This window comes from Corapipo altera, unplaced genomic scaffold (genome assembly GCF_003945725.1).
Source record: "Corapipo altera isolate COAL_440 unplaced genomic scaffold, ASM394572v1 23, whole genome shotgun sequence".
NCBI lineage: Eukaryota > Metazoa > Chordata > Aves > Passeriformes > Pipridae > Corapipo > Corapipo altera.
Genome location: NW_020884878.1, coordinates 19,168,285 through 19,176,589, shown reverse-complemented (window position 1 = coordinate 19,176,589; position 8,305 = coordinate 19,168,285).

The window sequence follows — 8,305 nt, the reverse complement described above, 5'->3', positions numbered from 1 at the left end:
ATCTGCAAGGACACCAGATTGAGCCTCCTGTGACCGCTGTGCAGCATAGAGTGAAGGAATGGAGGTGACTGGAACCTTCACATCTCAAGTGCATCCTGGATCCAAAAGCCATGTTCGATGTAGACAGACTCATTAATCACCCAGTCCAACCTGAGCTAAGGCTGTAAGCTTTGTCTGTGCTGGAGCACGCATTTTAGAACATCTAAGTGGGAAAGACCATTCCTCAGTAAACAGTTTCAATGCTGGAATATTAGATGTGGCTGTAAATCAGGTTCTCTCGTACTGTGGGAAATTCTAACACTTTAAAGTATTTTCTCTTCATGGAGAATTAAAGTTGTTATTTCAAAATGCTGGTTTGCAACTTCTTTTTTTACTAGCCTTACGGGTCATCAGCAACATTTGGCAGCAAATACTGCCTGCAGTATACACACACCTACTGCTGGCAACACCCTGTGATTGACAATGGAGATAGTGATTCCTATTTTATATTTTAAAGTCATTACGGTCATCAGAAACTTCTTGGCACATGAAATATTTCACACTTTTGGCAGTGTGAAGATTCTCTGCTGTATTATAACAAAAGGATTTTTCCATCAATTTAGTATTTTCTCAGTACTACTACTTAAGAGTTTGAAAATTAAAATGAAAACAGATTTAAATGATTTTTCATGCTATAATGTGATAGTAGTACAATAATATAAAATGAAAATGCATAAATTAACAAGAGAAAATACATTTCTGAACAATTCTGTAAAACAAACTGTTTCAAAATATATTGCTCTAGGGATTTCTCTAAGCAACTATCTATTTTTCTGTCAAAACCCCAAACACTTCCATCCTAAGAGGTTTTTTTCAACAAGAAGCTCTTTTAAAAATGTCTCGCCTACTCTACTAATTATCCTCACTGTGAAAAATCCAGGACTTACATTAATACTTATATTTAATTAATTATTAATTAGTTAGCTTGACCTTCCAGTGCTGAATCCTGTTATGCCTTTGTCTAATAAATCAAGGAACCTTCCATCCTCTGAAAGTGTTTCTCCTAACTACTTACAGAGGGTGACCAAGCCACATCCTAATTTTCCTGCCTAACAAGCTGAATAGATTGAGCTTTTTAATTCTCACGGTATGGAACGTATTCCAGTTCATGGGTTGTTCATGAAGTTCTCGTCTAAATAATTTGCAATTCTTTGGGTTTTTTCTTTTTTAATTTTTTTTTTTTTTTATTCAGACACCAGAAGTGGACACAGTATGAATCTATTATGGTCTTGGGATGCCAAGACCATCCTCATCCTGCTAGGCAATATTTTCTTGCCAATAGATCCAAAAATGGCATAGCTCTGATAGCGCGGATTACACCAAAAATCCATGCTTAGTTTTTATTATCTGTCACATCTCCACCATCCTCCTCAGAGCCACTGCTTCCCACGACAGCATCCCGTGACCTTCATTTTCTGTTCTGAGATATATGGTTTTGCATTTGGCTATATTAAAATCACATATTGTTCAAATGAGCAGAGCCTGCCAAGTGATCCAGATTGCTCAGTATAACTGACCTACTCCCATCCTTATTTATCACTCCACCAATTTTTATGTCAAGTAGAAATCATTACCGGCATTGATTTCGTATTTTCTTCTGAGTCACCTCAAAGATATTGCATGGTATGGACCAAGAACCGATCTCTAGGCAACATATCTTCGAAACTTCTCTGCCAGTGGATGATTTCTTGCTGAATTTGTCAGAACCACTAATTAGTCAGCTTTTAATTCATTTAACGTGTGTGATTCCGATTTCACCTCAAGATAATTTTTTACCAAGAAAGTGACGGGGTGCCAAGCGAAGCCCCAGCCTGGCCCCGAAACACACTGTGACAGCAGCTGCCCCCACACCGCTTTATTTTTCCCTCTCCCGCAAACCGATTCGCACTCCCAAATAAAGTTCCCCGTTGAGCGCCCATCCTCCGGGATTATTTGGGTCGTAGATTTCGGCACGTCATCCTCCGCCGTGCGAAGCGGCACCCTGGGGCCGGTCCCGCCCCGCGGGCTCTCCCGGGGGCTGCCCCGCGGGAAGGCGCTCGCCCGGCGCGGCGGAGCCCGGCCCCGGGGGAACCGGGGGTCCCCGCGCCTGGGATCCGCCATCGGCCGGCGGCGGAGCTGCCGCCTGTAATTAGCGGCATTAGGGGAAGGAAAGTTGCCTGCTCTGATCTCCCGTCCCGAGGCCACAAGGTCCCCGGGCGCCTCCATCCCTCCCCTGCCCTTCCCTTTCCTTTCCTCACTGCTCTATTGCAGGCCAGGGCGGCCACCCCCTTCTCCCCTTCCCTCCCCGCCAGCCGAGGGAGGCTCCCGCTTGTATTTACCAGCAAATGATTAATTGTTGCTCGGCGCTGGCTGCTAATGCTGCTAATCCGGGCGGCTGCGTGTTCGGCCGCTCGCCCGGTGCCAGGCCCCGCGGGCGGAGGGGGCGAGCGCCGGGGCGGGCGGGGGCCAGCCTGCGCCCCCGGCTGTAATTACTCCGCAGACAAATCTCTGCAAACAGAGAAGCGGGGAAATCTCTGCCCATATTGCAAGGGGCTGCAGCCCCCACCCGCGGAATAATTTTGAGACTCAAATCCCAGCAAAGACCTGCTACAAATTGCTGCAAATTAAGCTGATTTTGCCCCGAATGAGGGATTTTCTGCTGCAGATCAGCCCTTCCCGGAGCTGATGAGGTGGGGATTAGAGAAGGGACTGAAATCAAAGGGACAGGATGGTGCGGGAGGGGGGAACCCGAGAGGGGAGCCCAGCAGTGAAAGTCCTGGAGCATTAACACTTATTGATTTCTACTTTGCTGACATTTTATTCTATTACCAAGTTTACGATTAGCCTAAACTAGGATCCATGACAGCCAAGGCAGGGTGCGGAGCCCTGAGAGGTGAGGGGTGCCCTCTCTTTGGGTTTGAACCGGCCTGGCCCCACAAGCATCTGCTCTGAGCAAATGCCACCTTCCATGGCCTGCCTGGCTCCTGACACTGGAAGAGCTGTCGAGGCGAGCTGAGTTTGCGGCCATGGGCAGGCTGCAAACTTCTTTTGCTCACCAAGAAGATGCTGGTGATTTTGAGGAGAGGGAGCTTTTTTCCAAATTTTATCTCCTTATAAACCCCCAAATCTTTCACATTACATGTGATGGGGGTAGTCAGCTTACCCCCTTCTCAACATCCATCTCTCCATCCCTTCTTCTCTCCCTCTCCCTTCCTTCTGGATCCTCATTTCCATCTGTTTAAACAGCAACAGCAATGTATGTTGCAGGTACTTCAAATTGCACCATTAAAGATTTTATGTTGTGGATGTTAAAATTAAAAAGATATATGTGCAAATAGTCACTATGAATTTAATCAACTTGATTTAATACTAATAGGAAACAGCAAATGGAATTTATGAGTCAAAAAGAAGTGAATTTTTTAAATAAATACAAGTACTTTGTGAAAAACAGAAAAAAAATCCCAATCTGAAGAGTTTATTAGAGTCTAATCCCCCAACAACAACTGAAACCAGGGCTGCCCACCCAATAATCCTGGCTGCCATTAAAATATTAAAGATAAATCTAATCGTCTCTTTATCCAAAATAAGCGACTTTTATGTGGAGAGAAAATGTCTAACCCTTTGGGAAGAGAATTACTCCTAATGCATCAAATGGAATTCACTCAGGATGGCGAAACTAGGTTTAAAAGCAAATGAGATGGTAATAGAGATAAAGGCCAGTATAACAAATTAAAAACACTCATTTACACGAATTAAAATCATTCCTAAAAGGGTTCTGAGTAAGGAGGCCACTGGATGGTCTTGGTCCTTCTTGGTGCGCAGGGGCTTACACAGCCTCTCTGGACACAGCCAAAGGCAGGGTGTGGTGCTGAGTATCTGTGAGGAAGTTTTGTTCCTGACAGCATCTCCCTGAGGTGGTTTTTACCCATGTCCTGCACAATGGCCCCAAATGCATATGCATCTGAAATTACACCACAACTTCAAACCGTTGCTTCTGGCCACAGCTTTCCTGCCCCATCTGATGCCACGTGCCTGAGATGTCTCTATGTCACTCACAATATTCAGCTGTATTCCCCTGTGCTCCAGGATTTGTAACATGTCGTGGCAGCATGTTCGTACTGGACATGACAGTGTGCCCAGCTTGGAATCTGGGTGATATCTGTCTATGGGACCACCCTGCTGAGGGTGACAGTCCCCAAGGAGCTCAATCCACCTGGGGACAAAATCACCTCTGGGACCTGAAAACTCAGCTTGGTGCATGCTAGAGGAGGAGCTGCACCCAAGTGGTGACATTAAGCACAGAAACCCTGAGCAGAGGTCTGGGAGATGTGAGCTCCCTCTCCTTTTCTGCTACCTGAGGAGCTCAAAATGAGTGGGGCAAGGCAGAGAGGAAACCCATTCCCACTGCTGGGGCACGCTGCCTTCCCAAGCCCCCTGCCTGGACAGACCCAGTGTACCAGTCCCAGTGCCCCTTCCCACGGCTTCACACCCCACACATGGGAAACAGCTTCAGGCATGACCTGTGCTCTGGATCCTCAGGAGGGTCAGGACCCCGTGTCAGGGGCGTGATTGTGAGCAAGAGCAGCACCACATCTATTGATGGGTGCTGAGGTGGGTGCTGCTGAAGCATTCTGCCTCCTCACACATGCTCTCCACAGGCACTGGTGCGGTGAAGAAGGTTGCGGCTTGTCCCACTACCTTATTAGATCATTTTGATATTGTCTGTGTGCCCCAGTTTTGGAAACCCAAACCAATTTATATGTGCAGTGGAAGAAAAATTCCACCGGGGTACTTCTGCCAAGTGATACAGCCCACAGCACACTCCCAGGCAAGGTGCCATTTGCAATGGGTTGTAAGCAAGCACATTTGCCAAAGCTGGGAAGACACGAAGTTCCCTTGCAACCAACTTCATGAAGGACATCTGCTAAATCCATAGAGCACACCTTTACCTGCTCAGACTTCTCCTTACATGCATGAAATGCAAACTTGTTTCCAAAGTGACAAATGAGACAGTGGAATTGGAAATGTCTCCACTAGCAATATGTGACAAGAGTAAGAGCAGTTATGGACAGCATAAGAGCTTCAGGCTGCTTAGATTCCCTGGCATCATTTTATGTTCACTTTGTAATTTTAAGATTATTGATGTTTTATGGGCAAGATATTTTTTTCTTTAGTTAATGATTAGGATCTGGAAAACAAGATTGCTTCCTCTGGGAAAAAAAGCCACTCGTCTTCCCAAATTTAATTGTTAGACTTCACCCTTAGTAGAAGACTTCTGTCTTCTGAATGGCAGTGGAATAAGCAATGTTCTTGACATCTTGACTTCTTATTCATAGAAACACAGCAATTTCAGCTCATAAGGACCTTGGCAGACCCCCTAGTCCTTTCCTAGCTGCAAATGGGATTCACTATAGACAAACCAATCAAGCAAGATGTTTGTGTAACCCATCCTTAAACCTATCCAGCGATTTTTCTCCAAGATAGGCATCCTATCCTAATGCCTGCCCTATAGAGGATAGGCATCGTGTCCTAACACTTTCCTAACTGCTAAAGAGTTTCTCCTACAGCCTTGCTACAGACCAAGCTGCTCAGGGCTGCAATAACTCAGTCAGCAGCTGAGAGCTTTTAGCCATGGGTATGACAGTACCATAATCTCCTGTCATCGTGTGCTTTGTATCTTTGATTATTTAGAGATCAATATACTGACATGTAAAGAAAAGGATATGTTCAACAGGACACTTGACCTCAGAAGCTTCTTCTATGGGAAGGCTTTCCTGTAGATAGAACATACCCATCAGACACTGCGAGCTCCATAGAGTTCAAGATTTTAGGCCCTGAAGGGAACATTACAACCTTCTAGCCTGAACTTCAACATAAAATAGGCTATAAAACTTGACCAAATAATTTATGTGTCAGGCCAATAGCTTCTGGATGAGTTATAGATCACCTCTTAAAAACTTTCAGCCTTGATTTGAAGACTTTGTGTGACAGACAGAATTTACAACATCTATGGGCAGGTAGCTCTGGTCAGTCTTTGTGTCTCAGCAGTTTTTATTAATACAGCAAGTGTCTCTTCTTATCGTATTAGTGTTATCATGTCCTGTATCTACAGTACAACATATGGTGGAAAGATAATGTGAAACTGTCAAGGGACTGCAACTTCAGTTGATCACTAGTGCTCCCCAAAGTTTAAGAACACAGCTAAGATAGAAACATACTGAGAGATACTTTTATTCAAAGTACTTTTCCCTATATAGGATTTGAAAGGAGACAGCCAGGAGCCGCATGGCCACTTTCACTCTCAGAACAGGCAGAGGAGAGCAAGATAACTGACACTGTGCTGGAAGAACCCAAAAGCCATTGTAGAGGAGATGGAAGAGCACAGGGAGAACAAGTCTGTGACCTATCAGTGTGAATCATCATAGAATCATAGAATGGTTTGAGTTGGAAGGGCCCTTAAAGATCATCTATTTTCAAGCCCCTGCCATGAGCAGGGATACCACCAACTAGATCAGGTTGCTCAGAGCCCCGTCCAACCTGGGCATGAACACTTCCAGGATGAGGCATCCACCACTTCTCTGGCCAACCTGTTCCAGTACCCCACTACCCTCTGGATAAAGAATTTCTTCCTAACATCTAATCTAAATTTATCCTCTTTCAGTTTAAAACCATTCGCCCTTGTCCTATCACTGTTTGCCCACGTAAAAAGTTGCTCTCCTTTTTTATAAGCCACTTTTATCCACTGAATCCACTGAAGTCTGTCTAGACAAAGAGAAAGACAGCTTTGAATCCTATGCTGACAGAAATGTGATAGAAATGGAGGAAAAGTGATATTTTTCTGCAGACTGAGGAGGTAATGACAGACATTGCTTCTGGGATTCAGGTTGTCGAAGGACACAGAAGAAGGCTGGAGTAAAGTCAAGACTGAATGAAGAAACAAATCAGCCCAATATGTGTGCCCTGGATGAGGGACAGATTTGCAAACAGCAATGGGAGAAGTGGAAAAGTTCGGCATCAAGGATAATGCAGAATAATTGTGGAAGAAGGCAAACAATGAGCTGAATCAGAAACCTATGAGAGGACCTGAGGTTTCTAAGGTTCCTCTCCCCAGGAGACCATCTGAGCCATTTAGATGAGAAAAGCTCAAATAAAGACAGAATTTCTTCTGGTTGAAATATTGCCAGAGATTAGTCACACAGGTATTGAAATATAAGTAAGTACTGATATATATGTTCAGTTTCCTAATCACAAAAGCTTGCAGAGAGGCCAAGAGGAATGAGAGATGGCCTATTGAAAAGCAGACAGCCACGGACTGAGTTTTGCAGTTCAGTCACCAGATACTCACAAAGATTTGGCAGAGGCAGACAGAGCTGCCCTCACAGCTTTGAAGACACGATCAGGAGAATGGAGTGCCCTCCAGCACCCCCATGAAAAACAGAGATGAGGGAGTATGTAGTACCGTTGGGTGACATTCCACTTCAAAACCCACAAGAAAACCCCAGGGGGCAGGTGATGAAGCGTTTGGAGCAAAGCAATGAAAACACCAAGAAACTCAGTATACATCAGCAAAGAACCCATGTCTATACCTCTATAGCCTGGCAGTGGTTGGAGCATTAACTTTGTATGAACTACTTCCAATCACCAGTCGAGGAGGCACAAAATGATAGAGGTGACATGTACTGTAGAGTGGATCTCAGGCTGATAAGCTCTGCTGGGCTTGTCAAGTTGGGCTCTGTGTCAGTACTGCATGAGCTAGCACATCCAAAGAACCCACCCCTCTGTACCTATCTGCTAATGCAAAGACACAACCAAGGTTTGATATGGTAGAATTGCTTGAGATGACCCTCACAAGGCTTGTAGCACAACCTCCCCACCTTCTAAGAGTGAAGCTGGCTGCTCAAGGTTGTTAGGAAAGACCTGGAGGGTCAGGTACAGTGTGACAGGACCCTGGCTGGAGGGATCCTGCTCCAATGACTGTGTTATAAAATTTGGCTCCCAGCTCCCTGTCCCTTAGGGAATAGCCAGCCACTACAGTGCCCTGGCAGTCTTCATTCGCCTCTTAGGAACCATTTCCTTCACTGTGAAGTCATGAGTTGCTTTAAAATAGTGGCTGGGAATATCTGAAATACCAGGTCAGTACATGACCACCTTGCCATTCTAATAGTAGACAGCCTCATCAATCCTGCCATCACAGTGGAGGTGCCTCTGGTTTGCTCAGGGAAGGTGTAATATTCAGCACCTGCAGCAGTCCCAATCTTTTGGCAGGCCAAGACTTTAAACCAGGATT